Genomic DNA, 22,685 nt, shown 5'->3' with positions numbered 1-22,685 from the left:
AAAAACTGAAATAATAAAAAGAGGATTACAGTTGCCAGAAAGACTTTTTGCATAAGGATATGTGTGATCCCATGGTGGTTCTAAATATACTAAAGAACACAGAAAACTGACTTTGAATACCCGTGACCACGACCAGAGCAAATACAAATGCATTTGTTATTTTGTTTTCTTTGCCCAGAGCAACATTAAAATTAATTCACTCACTCACTCTCTCCGAAGCCTCTTTTACTTCAAAGGGGTCGGTGTATATATGTGTGTGGTCTCTATATCTACAGGGGAGACTGTCACTGGGTAGTTATCGTTAGGACCACGTTTCCACAGGGAAAAACATTTTTTGGTTTACTTATAGCTTTGGCGCCATTTGACAAATCTTCACAAAACTTCCCCAAAAAAGTCTTTCACCTCAGCTCCTCCCTGGAAAGATTTGGGGTGATCCATCAAGGGAGGGCGGAGAAAAAGGAAGGGTCCAAAACGCAATTTCCCCATTTCGTTTTCTGAAATTTAGACTGCTACAGCCCAAATGGCTAAACGGTTTTACACCACATTTGGCAGAAAGCTAGATCCCGGTTCAGAAAGTGTGCTTTTTGTGATTTCTTGTAAATTTATTTAGTAGTTTCTGAGAAATTAAGCTTCAAAATGTATAAATATTTCAGGTCATAGTGGATCTTCAGTGCCGGCAGATTACGAGAAGAGATCTGATTGGCTGCCACCACATCAACAACGATGTGGTGGCAGCCGACTCAGTCCTTGGTCTTGTAAAAAAAGTTTAAAAAAACATATAAGAGGGCTGGGTAGTCATACTCTGCTCCCAAGGGCTAGTGTGGGGGAATTCCAGAGAGATCCCAGGACCCAAATCATTTATTTTTATTTTACAGCAAATTCACGGTGGATATACAAATCTGCAATAAAATGAACAATATTTTTCCTTAAAGAAATGTGGCCTCTCAAGCTACAAAAATCCAAGGGGTGGTGCATATTAATAAATAAGGGGAGGGGTACATGCAGCCCGCACGCCAAGCCCTGAATAGGCACCAGGGAGCGTATTCCACGAGACTGGTAATTTGAAAAAGTGGAGGGGTGCACAGCCCACCCTACCCGGGACGCCCCAGGCACCCCATTCCCTGGGCCGATAATTTTGAAAAGGGGAGGAGTATGCGTAGGAGGCTACCGAGGCCATGCGGCCCCTTAGATCCCCCCCCCCCCCACCCCACAGTTCCCCCTCCCAAAAAAAAAAAAAAGGTGCAGGTACCCTGTGTGGGTACTGTCCACCTAAAAAACATAATAAAAAAAAAATGGACTAATAAATAAGCGGCATGATTATTCACTGCTCTGCTAAGGACTGCCCCATAATGCCCTGCAAGCGCTTTTTGTTAATTTTTTTGGGAGCATTGTGGCACCCCTAGAAGAGAGAAGGGTACTGGCAAACTGTTTTTTTTATGATGTGGGGCCTGCAGGAAGTGTAGCAACCTCTCAGCAGTGTTACAAAATAATAAAAATAAGTCTGCTGGGTCATTAAATCCTTGACCCCAACCATATTTTTTAAAGCACTCATAGCTGGAGCTCTATGCTCTTCAGCTGGAGTGCAGAGCCCTCTTGTGGTTTGTTCTATGTCTGCAGTTTGTAGTCTGAAAACTGGGGGTGATTATGAGTTTGACGGTTGAAAGGACTGCCAAACCTGCAGTGGCGCAGCAGCTACCATCAAGCCCGCGGTCCGACTCCCCTATTAAGAGTTTGGCGGTCAGACCACAACAGGCCCACTGAATCACCGGGGAACCGCTGTTCCCAGGCAGTGTGAGGCAGTAATATACTGGTGGTGCCATTGCAGCACTGTCAAGCATATTACGAGTTTCCTCACTGCCAGCCTTTTCATGGCGGTAAGCCTGCCATGAAAAGGATGGCGGTGAGGGAACTAAGGGGTCCTTTATAGGGCCCCCTGGTGCCTCAGGCCATGGGGATGCATGCAGGGGGCACATGGTGTGTCCCCTGTATGTATGCATGCTCAGTTCCTGCACGGCATTGACTCAACAGTTCATGCTGTGCAGGAACCTGCTTTGCGTTCTCAATGTGGTGCCTTTTTCGACAGACAACAAGAAAACAAGTAATTTGGCGGCTGGCCGGCAGTGAGCCTTGACCGTTTGGGAGTGGGGTGGAGGAATGGCAGCCAAAGTCATAATCACTCCCTAAGAGAGGTTGAACATTTTTTTCAATCAAACTTTATTAAACATTTTTTAAGACAATCACTTTTATTAAACATTGCACTGTGTGAATGAAAGAAATGGTGACATGACAAAGAAAAAAAGTGTGCTTTATATATGTATATATGGTGACCCCTTCATAAAGCCAATAGGCTCACATTTTATATTTTGTTATTGTGGCCTGTTAAAGTCAGTGGCTCTGCCATACTTAAAATGATATCCTTCAGGGAGGCGTGGCTAGCAGCCAAAGCAAATGCCTGTGTCCTAGAGAGGCTCCGTGTCTGAAGCAACTTCCCCATCGATTCGTCCACTGATCCGACAGTGCTAAATGCCCTAGCGACCACGAGTGAGACGTCGGAATCATAGCGGGACCGGCTGAGCTACTCCCAAGACCCGAGAGTTGCAGATTTATCATTCTACCTCGTGTGCCAGAGACGCAGCCTGGAGATTGATGTGAAGCCGGGGCATCGCGTTGCCCGGTGACTGCGAGGTGCTGATGGCAGCGCTGAGAAAAACAGCTGACGGGCAGCGCTCAAGACCATCTGCGGTGAAGAGCGGACCCAATCCTAAAATAACCGTGAGCACTACTGCGAAGCGGCGCCTCCGTGTGTGCTGTGCATCACAGCGGGAGCTGAGACCCAGTGGGGGTCTGTGCTGCGGCGGCGCCGGGACGAGCCGCGCTGGCAGCGCAGAGCTACAAAGCCCCAGCGAGATTGTCATTGCCTACGGAGTGCCTGCCCGCAGAGGAGACATACTGCGGCTGTTGGAGTTGTTGCCGAGCATGGAGGCACTCTCCTTAATTTGACAAAGATCGCACCAGGACTGCTGCGGTGAACTCTCGGAGCCCCCGGGCGAATCAGCCTGTTAAGACCCGGTGGACTGGGTGTGTGCTCGCTGGGGCCGGGGATTCCTGATGTAGTGCTCCCTGCGGTGTCACCTACAGTGTGCTGTGCCTGTAGTCCCAAGCGCTGCCCTGGATATCAGTACCTTGATACAGCCGCACTCCCCAAACCACTCTGCCAGCAGCGCTTTGAAAGTAAATGAGTGGTTTCACATTAGTGCACATCTCTCCTGCACCTTAGACTGCAGCCTGAAATAAGCGACGCAGAGACCCAAGGCGTTGAGAAGGGCGCTGCGTGCGGACCGAGGGTGCTCGCCTTGAGGATAACTACACTGAAGTGCTTGCTCCGACTACAACATTGACGCACCGCAGTACTGCCGGGAGGACTCCTGTACGCAGCTATATCAACAGGCCAGGTGACCCCCCCCCCCCAGTCACGTTCACAGGCTCTGGCTGCGGGGTGAGGAAGTCAAGAAACCCGAAAGGCCGCGCGTGGCTGTTTGGTCCCGCGGAAGGCAGCGACAAATACTGGCACCTGCCCGGGCGGTCTATAGCGATATACAGAGGACTGATTAGGATGGGGGGCCGGCGAACTGGACAGCAACTGAAATTGGACAAATATGCATACAGCAAGGATCCGTCAGACCAATCGGGATCGCACACAGAGCGATGGGGTACCCTTCCAGCAGAGAAGCCTCCGGAGATCATATTGCAAGACATCATGACCAAGCTCCAAACGACTGTGGGATCGATCTCAACAGACATCTCGCTAATCCATGCTGACTTCCAGAAAATGGCCACGAGGATGACGGAGGTTGAAACTACAACGGCGACTCTCTCCACGAATACAATCGCGCTGGAGCGCCAGGTCAAGCAGCTGGAAGCAGATAAACTAATGGTGGCCAAACTAGACGACCAGGATGGCCGCTCGAGACGCAACAACGTCCGCATTATTGGTGTGCCCGAAAGTGCGGGAGGCCCTGCGCTGGACTTATTTGTTGAAGACCTCATAAAGAACCAGCACCAACCACGCGGCGTGTCTAACTTCTTTTTGGTTGAAAGGGCCCACCGAGTGCCGGGAGGAAGACCGCGACCCGGCGCCCCACCGGCCCATACTCACCGGCCCATACTCGCCCGCATCATCAACTTCCGTGAACACGACACGATCCTGCAGACTGCACGAATTGCTCCTCCAATCCGTATTGAGAACTACACTGTTACCTTCTTTCCAGACTATAGGGCAGCAGTGACTAAACAACGTCGTAGCTTTCTGGAGGTTAAGAAAGAAATGAGAACCTGTGAGTTGAAGTACTCTATGCTCTTCCCGGCAAGGTTGAGGGTCGAGGCCGAGGGGAAACGTTGGTTCTTTGAGACGCCGAAGAGGCCCACGACTGGCTAGAGGGCTGGCGCCCGGTGACCGGGCCTGAAAGATTAGGCAAGAAGCAACAACATAGTTTGCTGGAGGGTGTGCATCCGGACTCCAGGGACTCGAGATCAACAGAGGATACCACACAGGCGACAGTGAGGGTAAGACCGGATTCTGTGATTCTCCATCTGCTGGTGAAAGAAACCACCACACGGGGTTGATGGGGGGCCCGGTTGCCGGCCGGCTCGACTGAAGCGGATCACTGGCTGTGATTGGGACTGTAGCGGGCTTCGCGCTGATTGGCGCTCTCGCTGAGGTGGGACAAAGACTTCTAAATTGGACTGGTAACCAATATACAATGCTTTCTATATGGGGATGATGCGAGATGCTCGTGAGACTACTCTCCTCCCCTTATGCAAGTACAAGTTATGGGTCAAAAGCACTCTGCAATGTTTGGGTGGCGGGTAGTTTTAGACCCGCTGTGCAGGGAGGCAGGGAGGGGGGCCGGGTCCAGGTTATGGTTTTCTCAATGTTTCAGGGACATTACGTGATTACTAGGCATATGCAAACTTTATACTTGATGTTGATATTGCACTGCAGATTCTCCAGTTGACAAGGTATTACATGGCACAAATGACTGCTCGGGCTGACCCATTGGCCGCACAATCGCTGACCCCTGATAAGGAGAGCGCCCCTCTCTCTGTTATATCATGGAATGTAAACGGCCTTGGGGATAGGATAAAAAGAGGACTGGTCCTACAATATCTTAAACGCAGGGCACCGGCAGTGGCAGTGGCCCTAATCAAAGAATCGCACCTGGTGGGCTCCGCCTGCAGGGCCCTGGATAGGTGGGGGGTTAAAATGGTAGTGCTCTCTGAATTTACCTCTGGGTCTCGCGGGGTGGGCGTCCTGATCAATAAACGCTTCCCGATTGTTATTACTGGGTCATAGACTGACGAGCAGGGCCAAATTGCGGCATGCCAGTGGGATGGGCGTCCATATAATCTGGTGTCAGTATATATCCCTCCGGCTCTACATCAGGTGGCCTTCCCTGCCCTGGATAAATTCCCTCCTCGCACTCCCACAAGGTGAACTGATACTGGGGGGCGGCTTTAATGCCACGATAGATGCCACTATAGACTGACAGCCCCCAGGGATCAAAGTGGCATGAATCTCTGGCTCTCAGAATTTCTAGACGCCTTTGGTTTGGTGGACCCTTGGCGCTCGCTTCTTCCAATCATTTCATTCCCTACGTATTACGAGACTACACATCCCAGAATGCCTCCCCACTCTTTACTAATGCATTGCTATTCATATGCTAAATCGTGCTGCTGATGCTTGAAAGTTGACAAATCTAATACCCCGCCCTCCCTTAGATGTATACGGCAAGTTAAATTTAACCCTCGGCACGTTACTTAATGACATAGCATAATGTTATAAAAACATCAATAAATGTACATTTCTGTTGCGTTAATACAAGGATAGTTCACAAGCGTCCGTGTCCCTTTAAAAATTGCTGATTTTAAAACCAGATGTCCTTATGTCTCACATGCGGTTATCCCGAGTCTTAAATGTTCCATGATGGGTGTAACATGTCTGGCAGGCAAACTGAAAAAATGGAAATTTGCCTAGCCTAGGTGCTGGTAATTTCCAATTCTATTAAGGACTCGGATGCGAGGATTATGCCTTCTTTCTCTGCTTTATTTTTACAGCAGCGATATAAAACCAACAAAAACCACATTTCCCATGAACACTTGGGAAAATAAAGAGTCTGTCAACAGGAGTCCTTCTTCTCTCTCCACACTCCAGCCAGCCAGCCCGGATAGTGCTTCCACGGTGTTTCCTCATCCTCTTTCTTCGCGCGATGCACTTTGCGTTTGATTTTCACGCATGTTTGGAACCATCATTTCCTGCAAAAGTGTCAGAGGCTGAGCCGGAAAGCAGTGCCATAAAGCACAAGGTAACCAACTGTAAGCAGTAGTTATCAATTCACTAATACACATAAGCCCCATGAATGGATAACTTCCACCAATACAGGGAGGGTCCCCTTCACTGAAGTCATTGGGAGGGATAATCCTCGCCTAGGAGTCCTTAATAGAATTGGAACTTACTAACACCTAGGCTAGGCAGATTTCCATTCTATTTCTATTCTATGGCAGGACCGGAGGCTTCGGATGCCAGTTCAAAGCTCGTCGACAACTAGCCTTGCCACCAAGCACCGGCTTGAAATAGAACCTCTTAAAGGTGGAATCTGAGGACCAATCGGCCTCACGCATCAGATCCTCCAACCGTGCCCCTAGGGCAAAAGCTTTAGTTGCCATCGCACCCCTCGCTGAATGAGCACCAAACTGTCTCGTATCTATCCCCGCCTCCTGCATCACCCAACGCACCCATCTGGCGATAGTCAGGGAAGAAACCGCCTTGTATGGCTTGCGTAGTGCAATGAGCAGTTGTCTTTCACCCAGAAGGCAAGACCCACCAGTTACTTCTTCGTAAGCACGGAGGCACTGAACCACACACAGCTTCGGGGAATCAGGAAAAGCTGGGTATGAAATGACCCTTGTGTTAGATTTCGTCCTACTGCTCACTGTGAAGGATACTCCCTCAGGGGAAATAACTGGCAGAAATGTCCAAGGCCCAGACGTCTGAGACCCGTCTGCAAAAAACTAAACATTGCAAGCTTGGCTGTCACCTCCTTACGGGAGAGAAACCTATTGGGTTGCCAAGAGAAAAACAGGTTTAGGACTCTGTTCACGTCCCAGAGGACAGAATACCACGGCTCTGGGGGGAGCGAGAGACGTATTCCCCTAAATAGACGGCACACTAAGGGGTGCTCGCCGATAGGGGAGCCCTGCACCACAACATGTCCTGCCGAGATCGCGGATCGGAAGGTGTTAATTGACCGATAGGCCAGCCCGTCCTCCGCCAAACTTGCCGAAAAATTAAGGACTACATCCGCCCCCACGGGATCGACACCCCGTTGCAAACACCAACTACGCCATCGGTGCCAGGCTTATCGGTATCTTTTTGTCGTGCTATCTGCCCATGCCTTGGAGAGCAAGTCCTCAGCCTTTCCCGAAAGGCCTGGGAGCGTCCAACGATGCGGGAGATCCTCCAGGCCAGCAGTCTCAATGTTCCGTCCTGGACTAGACGATGAGGAACGAGATCTGGATTGAGGAGAATGTGAGGAGAGTGGGGGAGTTGGATTGGAAAATCCCAGGAAAGTTCTGGTAGAACTGGAAACCAAACTCGAGACCTCCACAGCGGGGTGATCAACACCATCTCCGCCTGTTGGCGACGTACGAGCGCAGATACTCCTGTGATCATAGAGAATGGGGGAAAGGCATAGCCCTGCTCCCCCTGCCAATCCTGGAGGAAGGCATCCGTTGCCTCCGCCAGAGGATCCGGCCGCCAACTGAAAAATTTCGGTAACTGATGATCTAGTCTTGACGCAAACAGGTCCACGAGAACGGACTCCATACCCCCCCAACAGGCGGGTAAAGATTTGGGGGTCCAGTTTCCACACACTGGCATCCAAAACATGACGGGAGTGCCATTCGGCTACCTCTTTCTCCCGTCCCGGCAAGTACTCTGCCATTACCGAAATCTGGTTGTCGAGGCAAAAGTGCCAGAAATCCCTGGCTAGGTTCGCCAACATCTTGGATCTGGTCCCACCTAGGTGGTTGATGTACCGGATCGCCGAAACGTTGTCCATCCTGAGTAGGACACACGACTGCACTTTGTCCAGTACTGTACCGCGAAGGAGCCCGCCAGTAACTCCAAGCAGTTGATGTGTAACGACTGCTCGAGTGGACCAGGTGCCACCTGTGGAAAACTCCCCGCAGCGAGCACCCCACCCTGAGCGACTGGCATGGACTCGATAATATCTGGGGCGGACCCGAAAATCGCACAGCCGTTCCAGGCCTCCATGTGCGTGAGCCATCACCTCATTTCGTCCCGTACTTCATCCGATAGGGGAATCAGTTGAGAATACGTCAGCCCCTGTCTGAGGGGATAGGCCTTCAGGCGCTGCATGGCACGGTAATGCAAGGGTCTGGGAAAAATAGCCTGAATTGAGGAAGTGAGCAGCGCCACCAGGCGTGCCAACTTGCGAACAGAGATCTGACTCTTCGCCAAAGTCTGATGTAACTCGTGTCTGATCTTCGCCATTTTTATGGCGGGTAGACTCAGAGTGGACGTTACCGAATTGATGTTGAAACCCAAAAATGTTGCACATTGGACGGGGACCAGCAGGGACTTCTCTTCGTTGATAACGAAACCCAGACCTTGAAGGAAGTGGACTGTGGTTTGCAACTGGGCGGACAACCTCCGGTCCAAAAACAACATGTCGTCAAAGTAGACAATCAATCTCGCTCCCCTCGCCCTGAGGAACTCCACCACCGGCCGAAGGACCTTCGTGAAACACCATGGAGCAGAAGATAGCCCGAAAGGGAGTGTGGCGAATTCGTAAACCTGACCATCCCACCTGAACTACAAAAAACGGCGATGAGGGGGAAATATAGGCACAGTCAGGTACACATCCTTTAGGTCTAGCCTGACCATCCAATCGCTCGGTCTCAAGACGTCCCGGAGGAGGTGAATGCCCTCCATCTTGAAGTGGCGGTACACCAGCCACTCGTTGAACTCCTTCAAATTGATAACCGGCCGCCTGCCACTGTCGACCAAGAAGAGATTTCTGACAAAACCTCTTGGATGCTCTGCTGAACAACAAATCGCCCCTTTTTAGAGGAGGGCGCAAACCTCCTTGCGCACCAACTCTGTGTCGCGCTGCAAAAATGAAATGGGACGGGGGCGATGAAACTGACAAGGACGGGCATGAAACTCCAGATGGAAGCCCTGGACAGTCTACAGAACCCACGCATCGCTGGTGAGGGAAGCCCAAGCTGGGAAGAACTGCGCAAAGCACCCCCCCACCTGCAAGCTCGCTGAAGGCAGCACACACCACTTCCAGCACCTTGCTGCTGCCCTCTCTGGTGGCCACGACCATGGAACTTCTGGCTTCTTGTTGGGTAGAAGTTATTAAACCATTAAACCGGGCGTTGTCCTGGACTTGACCACAGCCAGAGCATCACCCCCGGTCGGAGCTGTTGAAGCGACCGAATGAGCGGCTCCCGCTATGTCCGGCCCTGTCGAAAACCCGAGGGGTGAACACCTTTCGGATGTTGGCTTGCGCCCTGTCAAGGGAGGTGAAAGTTGCAACAAACTTCCCAACTCCTTAACGAAGGGTTCACCGAACAACCCCCCCTGGGCCACTGCTCCAGCCTCCGAAGAGGCGAGGTCCCCAAACTTGGGATCCACCTTTATCTGCGCCCAATTGGAGAGAACCTCCGGGGATATCACGTACCCTGACACCTTGGCCTCCTCAGCCATGTCCAACATCTTCGTGACAGGCCCTACTGCATCGAACAGCTTGTCCTGACAGGCGCGCCAGGAGCGGTCTATACTCTTTTTCGGGTCCCTAACAAATTTAGCTAGAAATGTCGCCATTTTTGGGTCTATCTCGGGTGTGAGAGCGACCTTCCCTTCCAGACTGGGGCGGGGACACTCCGCTCGAAGGCGGCTGCGGGTAGACGAGCCACCACATATTGGGCCACCTTATCCCTGGGAACCCAGTCTGAGGACCTCTGGTGGACGATATCATCAACATCCAGCATGTCTGATGGCCCTGTTGGGGCAGGGGCCGGGGCCCAGGACCTAGAGGAGCATGCTTCCTCATCCGAATCTGGGGAGTGTCTGTCATCAAAGGGGTCCGGAGTTACTGGCCGGGGAGACGGAGAGGGCCCCCCTGTAGGGGCTGGCGGGTTGGGATGAGAAGGCGCCTGAGCCCCAAACACGCTCTCCAAACGTGCAAAGGCCTCTGCATCAACCCCTTCAATGCAAGGCTTGTTGCTAAGGGGGGAGGTGGGGGGGGGGGGGTGGGAAGGTAGGTACATGGGTTGGGGCAGGGGTAGTCGGTATAAGGGCTGCCAATTTTGCGTAGGCATCCTCCAAGCGCGCTGATAAACGTTGTTCTAAGGGCCCCATGGCCTGATCTACAGCCCTGTAAATAGAATCATCCACTGCCTGGTAGAAATCATCATGCCAGGGGAGGTAGTTTAGCGGATCCTCCTCCTGGTATTGGTCATGTTCCCCCTGCATGCTGAGTTACAGGAGGCTCCACAGGATCCAGGAAGCGCCAGTCAGCGTGAGTGCCATAGCACAGAATAGATATATATAGCCCTGGCTAGGCACAACTTTGGAGCTGGGAGGGAGCCCAGGCGAATGTGGGTGGCCCAAAGGCGCACAATGGACGGGCAGAGCCCTAGGGACACACCAGCCCTTATTTATCTCAGGGCAAGCCACCGGGACAGTGTCCCTCAGCACCACAACACACAGTGCAATATTACGACCCCACAGGGTGTTCAGGGAAAACACAATACCGACCCCAAAGGGCGTTCAGGTGAAAAACAGGGAGAAATACAGACCCTCAAGGGCGTAAAACCAGGTGGCAGGGGACAGGTAACCTCAAGCGAACAGTCCCAGTCAGAAGACCCCGATTTTCGCGCTTCAAACTCGCGCTACCCACCAAGAGGAAAGTCCGCTCCCTGGCGGCTGGAGGACCACGCCGCACCAACTACCAGGTCAAAATCGCGTCAGGCACACCCGCAGCGTCCCGCGATTACCAGGGAATCTGTGAAAAACAGAAAATCACCCGCGCTGCCAGAAACAGTCAAGCGCCAAGCAGAAATCACACAAACACTCCCCAAACCCAGGAGATGAAGAAAATATCGACTAAACTTGCTGCTGAGCAGCGAAGAAAGAGGATGAGGAAACACCATGGAAGGACTATCAGGGCTGGCTGGAGTGCGGACAGAGAAGAAGGACTCCTGTTGACAGACTCTTTATTTCCCCAAGTGATCATGGGAAATTTGGTTTTTGTTGATGTTTTATATCGCTGCTGTAAAAATAAAGCGGAGAAAGAAGGCATAATCCGAAGCCTCCGGTCCTGCCATAAAATTACATACACGAATGACGAAATGCACACCATGATTATCGAGTTTTTTTGAAAGTTTTCAAAAAAACTGGATAATCATGGTGTGCATTTCGTCATTCGTGTATGTAACTGCTTTAGACATCACAACCTGACTTATCCAGTTGTAACATATCATCATACGATCATTTCCTGTTCAACTGCATCTGGTACTGTTAGTTTTGATGCTTTGATTCTAAACAAAAAAGTATGTTGAAAAACAACAAAAAAAAGGCTGACTGCGCACCAAGTTAATAAGGGACGGTTTTGCAAGTGCTATCCTTCGTACCTAGCTGTCATGTTAGTTGTTTGACAAAAAAGTATATGTGCCTGAATGAAAACAAAAAAACAGCCTTGCGACCACAGCACTGCACTACTTTTCTGCTGGCAACAAAGTGTTTCTCAAAGTGGTACCCACATAAAAATGTATTATTAAATAAAATGTGGGTTGGGTATTAGCAGAGGGAGGGGTGCTGCGGGGGGGAGGGGGTTAGGCACTTTAGTCAACCTCCCCTGCACTGAAATAAAGTAAAGGTTAAAGTAATGTTATAGTTAGGTATGATAACAAGATCTTCCCTAAGGTTAAATAAACTGCAATTTACTAACAGAAACAAAAAGGTTAAAGTGACCTTATAGTTTCATTGTGCTATAACCGCTTTGCCACGGCCAGAATTCTCCCGTGGTGCGGAAGAATTCCTCGTGTGCACGGTTCAGACGGCCCCTAACCGTCCTCCGCACACGCCCACCATAACGTCAGAAGGCCGGGGGCCGTCAGATGCATGGAAGAGGTTAAAATAAAAACACAAAAATTCTCCAGTTATTTTGTACTGAGCTAAATGTAATTTGCACCCAGCCATATTCTGCTTATGACCTCACATATATCTCTCATTACGTCATCAATAATGCCATTTATCATCTGAAATAGGATCATTGATATTATACAAACATTGTGACACCGTCCTGTAGGGTTTATAGACTTGAAGTAATTCAAAATGCTTCACCTTTGGCCAAATGTCTATTCACCTTAATGGGATTACCCTCATCAAAACTTCACATGACCCACAATTTTCAGTCAAGAGGTTAACAGACATACATTTGTCACTGAGAGACACCTGTCAGGCTCTATGGACTACCCACTGAAATTTTATAAAAACACTATGCATATTCCAGAGTTTGGTACAATAGGATAAAACATTATAGACATGCTTACAATGCCAGATTGAGATAAAACACCCTATGTGGGACACTCCTACATTATTGAACATTCTGCAGTTACTTACAATCTTCAACAAAGTTATAGAAATAAGATCCACATTTTATAAATGCCCTCGCTATCCAGACAGAATTTGTCAATAGCATTGTATTGCATCTATTTAACAGGGGCATAAACCCAAGTATCCACTGGTAGATAATCTATTATCAAGAGAAGCTTTAGCCTTTCTCTCAGATTTTTTGGAGCAGGCTTTGGCTTTAAGCCCCAATCTACTTTCAAACACACCACAGCAAACCTCAACAGGTGCGCTCAGCCTCTACCTTGTTCAAAATGGACTACTACTTGCACCCCAAAATGTAGTTATTTGTAAACAATGCACCAAATAATTTTAATATGCACAATCACACTTGTCTCCAAGGCTGACGCTATTTCCATACTATGGATCCACAAGTGTACACCCAGTAACTCTATGCTGTATAGGACTATGGTGCTATCCTTAATGTTCACACAAATATGCCCTGTAATTCACAGTGTAGACTTAATTTGCAGAATATTTAACTTCTCTAAACAAATGTTAAAAAAGTGAAACGCTTTTCACCTTTCTTTCAGTGCTGATAAAAAAACTATTTCACAATGATAGTGCTGCTCTTCCTCAATTAATCAGCACCCCTGAACAAGCTTATTAACCAAACAGCTCACTGCGCTCAAGCTTGACCACTTTCGTTCATACCACCTTGCCATGTGAAACCTGTGGAAGGCACTGCTTTCTCAGTATAAGCCGCCAAGCTCTGGAAATCACTAACAGCCAACATCAGAAGTACCAGGAGCATATGCACTTCCAAAGAAAGTTGAAAACAAAGCTATTTCCTGGATAACTGCATTACCCATACGCCGGCAACAGTGCACAGAAACCAGGAGTACCCTAAAGTGTAATCCTCAGCTTACAATCCTCAAACTGGAAACAACCCAACCAGCATACTGCTTTCGATTTGCAAGTAAGCTAAGAAGTGCTGACCTATGGTTTGTTATGGAATTCTATCGTTATGTATCTGCATATATAACAGTTATAGTCCACAATAATACTAAGACCCAAATATGACTAGGTCAGCAGCAAATTGTAACTTATAATGATTAAATTCACATAAGACACATCTGTCATGAGGGTTGTCCATCACCAGCACTATACAACCAAAAACAAAAAACATCAAGGTCAGAACCCCTTTCAGAGGGCCACAAGACAGGCAGGGGTTACTGGGTTCAACCATGGGGGGTTGAGGTCTTTTACTCCTGATGTCCCAGGGCCCAACTTACTAAGGGATCCTGAGGGCCAAGTACCCCTTCTGCAATTAACTCTCAATGTATGCAGTCCATGAAGTTCAAGGGGCCCTCAGGGATGAGGGGAATACAGGATGGGGGCGATACAGGGTAGTGAACAGATGCTCACAACTCAAAAAGCACGCAGTAGCAGAAATAAATCAGTGCCCAGCCCAATACACACTTTTATGAAAATACAGAAGCATTGTATTTCTACTGCTACCCCTCCAAAGGAAAATTACAGCATTCACAGCAAAAAAAACAAAAAAAAAAAATCACACAATTACAAAATTCCCCTTGATTACACAATTCCCCTAGGGCGGCTCCAATGTTTCTTTGGCGATTCCCTGTCCCACTCTCACCTTGTGTTAGTGATGGTGGTTATTCCCCATTCACTATTGATAACATCCATGGTTTTCCCTATTAGCTGTCCAGGTCTCAAGAGTTTACTTTGACTTTCAGTTAAAGTCAACAGTGTTCCAGCGCTAGAATCAGCAACTTCCACCGGGGATGATAGGCCAGAAGCCAGTCTTACGTGCACTGGCAAGAGTGAAGCATTTGGAGTTCCTGAGGGTTCCCCATCCCAGGGCACACACATGAGCTGCAGCCAAGTTCAGGTAAGACAGCCGCACTTAGCAGGTGCAGTGTCTCACTTGTGATCAAGCTCTGAAGCGAGCGGAGGCTTTCACAGCTCCTCCTGCAGGATAGGTGTGTGTTTAGCTCCCAATAGGGAGATGGCTATGAGGATCCTGTCCTGGGTCCCTCACCTGGGTGACAGTGCTCCCACCGCGTCCTCACTTCTCCAGTGGGGCAGAACAAGTCACATTCTTTGGTGCTCCCAGTGATCCCCTCTGGCATTCTGGGTCACCGCAAATGACAGTCCATGGCCAATCAGCATGGTAATACTCTACACGGTGGCCCCTCCTGGCATGCGGGGTTGCTTAAGATACCGTACAGGGCTACGCCCCCTTTTCGCACAGCAGTCTTTCTCCAATGGCCCCTACTAGCAAACAGGATCACTGCCGTGCTGCCATGTTGTACCTGGCCCGATAGATGTAGGACGACACGCAGCTAACTTCACGTCAGCCCTCTCCTAGCATTTGGGGATCACCAACTTTGTCCTGCACACAGGCAAGACCAGATCAGTTCAGCAGCCATTTCCTCACATCTCGCACAGGGAGTTCATTCGACAGGGCTCCTCAGTGGGCCTTGCTCCCTCCAAAGCACTTCTGTTCCTCACAATGCACACTGGTCTTGGCAAGCAAGCAGGCAGGCACTAGTGCTCGAGGCTCCAGGGAAGGTGGTCTTGGATTCCCTGGGTAATGTCCCCTAACCCAGCAGGGACACTAGCAGGCCTTGGCCCCCCTTTCTTGGTCAGAAGCAGGAGTCTTGCAGTGCTTCCAGCGCTCTCACAGCCTGTCTGGCTGCTTGGCAGATGACAAATTTGTCTTTGGTCTCAACCTCCACTTTTTATAGTCCATTTCTGGGCACCAAACCCAATTTAGGGTCCGAGTCTGAAATTTTATGCTGGGTTTTGCTTTTTTGAAGTGTCCACTCCTCTGCTCCCTCTTCTTATTGAAAAACAGTCGGTCACAGCTGGAGAGTGTCCAACGCTGTAAGTCCCATAACAGGGGCCATGGGAGTGACTCAAGTTCACACCAGGATGCCACCCCTAGTGTGAGTTAAGCACACAGCAGCAGAACTTTAAAAGTAAGTGAGCCAGTAGGTCTCACTCCAGTGAAAGGTTAAAAAGGGCCTCTTCACTCCTACGGATGGTGGTATGCTGCCACCACTGCACTTGTGCGGCTTATCTCCTGGTGAAGGCAACCTTCCACCAGTATGAGGGTATCGCTTTGGGCGCTCCTCCCAGCCCAGAAGGACCACAATCCGTGAGGCTGGCCTATGTCATGGTGCACAATCCGTGTTTGCATATGACAACAAAAATCTGCATTAGGGATCCAGACATCAGTATTGTTGAGCACTCAGGGCAGGGGTGCATTTGTATTACCATGTAGATTACTTTTCCATTCAAACAATCACCAAATGATCAGGTATGGAATAACTGAAGAGATCTGTCAAACACTGCAGGACAATTGGGAGGACTTTAATATAGTCAACCACTGCAGGTTCCAAATATTAATACAATCTGACCATTCTTTACATCCCGCAAAGACACTCAGATATTGGAAGATAATAAAAATCCCCATCCAACAGTTCTCTCCACTTCACTCTCCCTCCAACCATGCCAACTGCGAACCACAACTATATACAAAATGTTAGTTTGGACAACCCGTGCATTAACTGGCTGAGCAGACTTTATTATAAGAAATACCATGAAGGGACCTGAAGAACTGTTCAAAGCTTCCAGCATACTTAAAACCATAAAACTATGCATCCCTCACACTTCATCACACACAACAAATCTATGCGCTTCATCCCATGACAACAAAAGCACCTTTGGGGTCATCACACTCAACTTGGATACACTTCTCACATAGAATCAAAACAAAAACATCCTTCCCACCCTACACAATGTAGCATGCTGCTCATGTAGGCAAGTGCTGCAGCGCCCCACATAGGGGTAGTAAGCACTATATAAATACTGCAATATAAAAAGTGGTACACACAACACATGCAAACATCACACACGGGAGTACTGTGAAAATATCACATAATAGCATACAGAAAGCTTGTCAGCTGTGCTTTGGCAAATCACACTGTATCCATGAGCCTTTCGGTTCATTAATCTGCCAAAATTATGAGTTTTTGTAATGTTTTTTTTTATTAAACAAGGTTACTGGTATTTTATGACACCAAAGACATCAAGAAACACATTTTCCATTTAGCTTTCAATTCGCATCACAGCCGAGACCCAGGGCCCACCTACGCCCTCCAGCAACAACTTCACCCCACATCCTGCAATGCTGTCTCCTAAACATACGCTCCCTCTACAGACACGCCGCGGAAATCTGGGACCTCCTCAACAGCCCCACCCCAGCGTCGCCTTCCTTACTGAAACTTGGCCAAAAACTGTCTCAGGCCAGATATCGCTATCACCATCCCCGAAGGATACAAAATCAACCAGAAGGACCGCCCCAACGGAGGTATCGTTATCGCCCACAAAGCTAAATCTCCGCTTGAGCACCTACATCCACGAGCTCACAGACCTGATGGAACATCTTCACTTCGATACAGACGAACCCGTCCACCACCCTCCGAGGCACCCTCATCTATAGACAACGCCAGACCCCACGCACCTTTTGCCGACTCCATCACAGACATCACCCAGCATGCCATCACCTCCACCGACTACACCTTGTTAGGAGACCTCAACTTCCACCTTCACAATCGCCAAGACCCCAACTTCACCTCCCCTCCTGGACAACCTCCACAACATCGGACTCATACAGATCGTACCAGAAACAATGCACTCAACAGAACACACCCTCGACTCCATCTTCACAGCAGTAAACTCCATCACCTTCAGCAACACCTCCGCACTCCCATGAACGGACCACCACTGCGTCCACTTTACCTTCAAAGCAACCATCTCCTGCAGACTTTCACACCAGCTCCAGCGCAGGAATTGAAACAAGATCTCCGACAACCAGCTCGCCACCTCCCTCAGCAGCTCCGCTCCCACCGCCATAGACGACGACCCTACCACCGCTGCCCGTACCCTACACAACTGGATCACCGACTGCGCCAACACCATCGCCCTCTCAAGAAAACTTCCAAACCACACGCCAAGAAAGCCAGCTGATTCTCCACCAAACTCCGTGAATCTAGACGAACCTACAGACGCCTCGAAAAGCTATGGAGGAACTCCAGAACACCTGCAGACCTCAACAACTTCAAAGTTGCCACCAACGTCCACCACAAACTCATCAGACACTTAAGTAAGAAAGCACTCCAGGACTGAATCTCCACCCACGCACACAACAGCAAGGAACGTTTTGGCATCATCAAAGAGTTTTCCCAACCCAACAGTGAGACTACTGAAATCCCGAAATCCACACTTCCAGGACCTCTGCAAAAGACTCAGTGCCTTCTTCCATCAAAAAGTCAAGACCACCAATGACAACTTCGACAACAACAACCCCCAAGAGGAACACATTCCCACCTCTCCCTGCACCACACAGCCGAAACTGGACAGATGGACCGACCTCAGCATCGAAGACACCCTAAAGACTATGAGGACCACCCGCTCCGGTGCCCCCACAGACCCTTGTCCCCACCACATCTACCACAGAGCCGCAAACATCATCGCCCCCGAGCTGCAACGAATCATCAACCGCTACTTTGAGATCGCCTCCTTCCCCGACGACTTTAAACACGCAGAGATCAGCCCCCTCATGAAAAAACCCTCCGCGGTCCCCACTGATCTCAAGAACTTCAGACCGATCTCCTTACTCCCGAATCAGGAGAAAGTCTGGGAAAAAGCAGTCAACAGTCAACTTACCTCCTACATAGAAGAAAACAACATCCTCCCAATCAGGCTTCAGGAAGAACAACAGCACTGAAACCGTCCTACTCGCCGCACCAGATGACAACTGCTCTCTACTAGACAGAGGAGAGATTGCGGCCCTCATCCTCTTGGACCTCTCCGCTGCCTTCTACACAGTCTCACATCGTACCCTAACCCACAGACTCCATGACGCAGGAACCCGGAACAAGGTGCTTGACTAGATCCGCTCATTACTCTCCGGCACCACGCAGCGGGTCAGACTCCCACCCCTTCCCTCACGGAACCCACACCGACCACCTGTGAAGTCCCTCAAGGATCCTCCATCAGCCCCACCCAGTTCAACGTATACATGGTCCCGCTCGCATCCATTGTCAGATCACACAGGTTCAACATTGTATCGTACGCAGACGACACCCAACTCACCTTCTCCCTCTACAACGAACCCAACATCTCCAAACTCCACTTTCAAGAAGGAATGGAAGCAGTCACCAGGATTGATGAAGAACAGCTGCCTACAACTCAACACGAACAAAACCGAAATCCTCATCATGGGCCCACACCCAGACGCCTGGAGAGAGATCTGGTGCCCGCCCGCCCTCAGGAACCCTCCCTTCCCCAAAAACCATGCAAGCAACCTCAGAATCATCCTGGACTCTGAACTTAAAATGGACCGCCAGATCAACACCGTCACCTCTTCCTGCCATCACATCCTCCGCCTACTCCGAAATACCTTTAACTGGATCCCCCTCAAACACACAAAAACTGCCACCAACGCTCTCATTAGCAGCAGATTGGACTACGGCAATGCACTCTACCCCGAGATCAACAAGAACCTCATCCACAGACTTTGGAATGTCCAGAATACTCCCGCCAGACTAGTCCTCAACCTACCACGCCACTGCCACATCAGCCAACACCTACGGAGACTTCACTGACTCCCCGTAGAGAAGAAAATTACTTTCAAGCTTCTCACCCAAGCCCACAAGGCCCTTCACAACACCGGGCCCGCCTACATGAACCACTGCCTCTCATTCCACACACCACATTTGTAAAGCGCGAACAATCACCCGTAAGGGTCTCTAGGTGCTGGGGGCCTTCAGGAAGATTAAGCAAGCTATTGCCCAGAGTCACATGGTGCTGGGCTAATCTGCCACCGGCGCCGGGGATCGAACCGTGATCCCCAGATTCCGGAATCAGTCGCCCTGGCTGCGGCGCCACACCGCCGCTCAGCCCAACTTTCCCTTGCAACAGTACTGTGCATCAGGAAGACCAGAACAGGAGAACGCTCCTCCCCCATCCTCGCAGCCAGGGCATGGAACTCCCTCCACCTACGACAGAGACCTACACTCCCCAAGTTCTTGAGGACCTCAAGACCTGGCTCCCCTCCCTCAGTGCCTCAAGATCCATTTGGATGAATAGTTGCACTTTACCAACCCCCTGATTGATTGATTGAACATATATAAAAATAATCACTGGAGAGAGCTGGGTAACAGCCAAACCAATCAAACATCTCATGGCTCTCAGCATCCACATGCTTCTGAATGCCTCCTGTTGCAACATACCTTATTCATTCAATGTGCACCAAGTGATGCTATTTTTCTTGTTGGTACCAGAATTATACCTCTGTGTTCCCGCCAGCCTCCCAGATTTTAGTGTTTGTGTGAAGGCGTTTGCAGGCCTCCAAGACTGGTGGTTCCAATACACCGTGCCACAATTACTACAACATCAGGCAAGACTATGTAGTGTGAACAAAGTTCCCAGGGTTACCCACAACCACATTGCAGTTAGAGAACTGAATCTTCTAAAGGTGCCAAAATTTAGTAACAGGCTTAATGCTGCATTAGATACAATATCCATAGTTGGAGCAAAAAGAAGCCAGGTTTGCAAAAAAAAAGCATGATGTTTGAAAGAAACAGCAAATAACTTTACGTGTTGAACCTGAAATGGTGAAACTTATAAATGTTACCCCTCCTATCATATTTGATTTATGATTTTTAGAAGGTTCTCATTGATCACTTAGGCATGCTCATTGATTACTTAGGCAATTAAATACCTAGTGAAATAGTCAGGGGCAGGAGAAAGCATTGGGATATAGGTAGCTGCAGTGGCCAGAAGGGTTTATTAGTACAATATTAATAGAAACATAGCTTCATTCTAATTTTACGAAATTAACCTCTACACAATCCTCTACTGGTAACGTTGCAATTGACATGTAATGAGATATTTGAAAGGTTTTGATTTTAGAAAACACAAACTGAAATTAGGAAGACGTGCGGGACAAGTCGAAGCACGCAATGTGAATTTGGCTAAGGGTGCCTATAAAGTTACTTGATGAGGTACTTCCAATCTACTCCATGTAGAAGGGGTGAAGTTGCTTGCCAGCCAGTCTCCTGTTGCGACACTTCGAAACATCCTTGTAGGGCATTCAGAACTCTAGCAGCTGGAGCCACAAAGAACAATTATTGTAAAGGACGCAAGTACACCCACACAAACTTCGTTCTCCCTACCCCTTTCTGTATTCCCTCTTTACTCCACCGATGCACTGTTTAGTTAAGACATCGGTGCGTTGCAAAAGGAGAGGAAACTTTATGTTTGCGAACGGACGTAAGTCTTGCACACAGAACTGTTCAACATACATGTGACTTTATTTTCTGTGCGCTGAGTATGTGCAAGACATCTGCAGGGGATGAAGAGGAGCAGGGAAAGTAGGCATGGCCACTTACATAGCACACATGCTGCAGTTTAAAGACAGTTTCTGCAAAGCTAAGCATAAAACAAATGTGTGCAGACGAACGACCGGCAAAGCGGTGCTCACCACAGAAACGACGAGCCGAGCATCCGGTAAATCACCTGTTTAACAGCCAAGTAAGTATAGGAGATACCGTGATATACCTGAGCACCCCCCGTTGCTTGACCGGTCACCCTAGAAAGCAGCCTCCATCGTCGCCCTGTGGTCCCTTCACCTGCTAACAGCGCCTGCCACTATCCCAAGGCTTGGGGGTAAAAGGGAAGTGACGAAATTTCGGACCGGAGGAAGACGTGTCACTACATTTAACGCAAGCAGGCGGCAGCCATATTGGGATTGGCAAACCTCTGATGGGTGGGGATGTCAGAAGGAGGACCAATAGGCACAAGACTAGTGTACCTGCAGGATACATCAGCAGCTTGAAGCTGTACACCTACATTTAACAACAGTAATCAAGCCAACAATCGAAACAATTATGCAGTGTTAAAAGTTTACTTTTCTTAATTCTTTTTCTAAAGCGACCCTGAGCGGTAAATACACTTTTAGAACGCAGTATGCAGAAAATGAAACAGGCGATGCATTGGCTTTGTGAGGCTCGTGCTTATTTTAAAGTAAATTTACTATTTATGACGCCTTTTATGGCCATTTGGGGTGTTTGTACGTGCACCTACATTTGTTGGATATGATTTAAAGCAATGTAAGATATTTTCAGTATTTGTGAAGTTGCTAGTGCCAAGTTTTAAGTTTATTCCAGTGTAACATTTCTATGCTTACACTGTGCCTCTGCTATTTAATTGCATTGTAATTGCATCTATATATTTCTTACTACCTCCAGCAAGGCGTTGAAGTGCTTTGTGACATTTTCTTGTCTTATATTTGATCTCATGCGTGATACTTACAAGACAACCCCTCCCCAGGATTTTTTAGGCCTTGGATGGCTCATTGTGCGACAAAATAAAAACAAAAAATTACTGTCCCAAACCCATAAATCTGCAGTATATTTGAAGCAGGCAGAAAATGTTCCCATTATAAACAAGCATTTGCAATGCAATAGGTCTCGCATTATAAAAGTGTGAGCAGCTGGCATTGCTAATAATAATGCAACACTAGCTATTGGCTTTGTAAATGATAAATAAATGCCATTATGTGTTTGTTTTATAAAATAGATTAAAAAAGGCATTGTCATGAACAATGCCAATAGCTTAAACTTTTGCAAATGCGAGACCTATTGCATTGCAAATGCTTGTTCTGTGTGCAGCCCTAATTTCCTTTCCTCTGCGTGGGTAAAGACAAGCCAGCCATCTGTTCTGGGAACGTGGTCCTACGTAAACATGTCACCTTGCAGTCAACGTGGCGCTGGCTGGTTCCTGAAGAGCTCTTCTTAGGAAAGCACTCGCTGCTTCTTTAAATGACCAACTTCTTTTCTGCTAATTTTTATAGGTTTAGGGACGTTTCGTAAGAAATACTGTTCTTGTATATTTTTCTCTTTCAAGTTATTGAACCTATTATTAT

At 48.7% G+C, this 22,685-nt stretch overlaps 1 protein-coding gene across 5 annotated transcripts in view; it reads right to left on the bottom strand.

Annotated features, from left to right (window-relative positions):
- The window catches only part of SEC11C (SEC11 homolog C, signal peptidase complex subunit), a 148,373-nt gene extending 126,862 nt beyond the window's left edge, over positions 1-21,511 (bottom strand). The window contains exon 1 of one of the 5 annotated variants that reach the window (XM_085630486.1): positions 21,320-21,511. The gene's annotated coding sequence lies outside the window, so the exon portion shown is untranslated. Of the gene's footprint in view, positions 1-21,242 lie in introns of all 5 variants that reach the window. The other 4 variants (XM_085630462.1, XM_085630494.1, XM_085630479.1 and 1 more) reach the window with 4 other exon arrangements.
- Between the last annotated feature and the right edge of the window lie 1,174 nt (positions 21,512-22,685).

The sequence above is a fragment of the Triturus cristatus genome, chromosome 2_1 (genome assembly GCF_964204655.1).
Source record: "Triturus cristatus chromosome 2_1, aTriCri1.1, whole genome shotgun sequence".
Lineage (NCBI taxonomy): Eukaryota > Metazoa > Chordata > Amphibia > Caudata > Salamandridae > Triturus > Triturus cristatus.
Note: the sequence above shows the minus strand (reverse complement) of the source record. Positions and strands in the feature narration are given on the sequence as shown.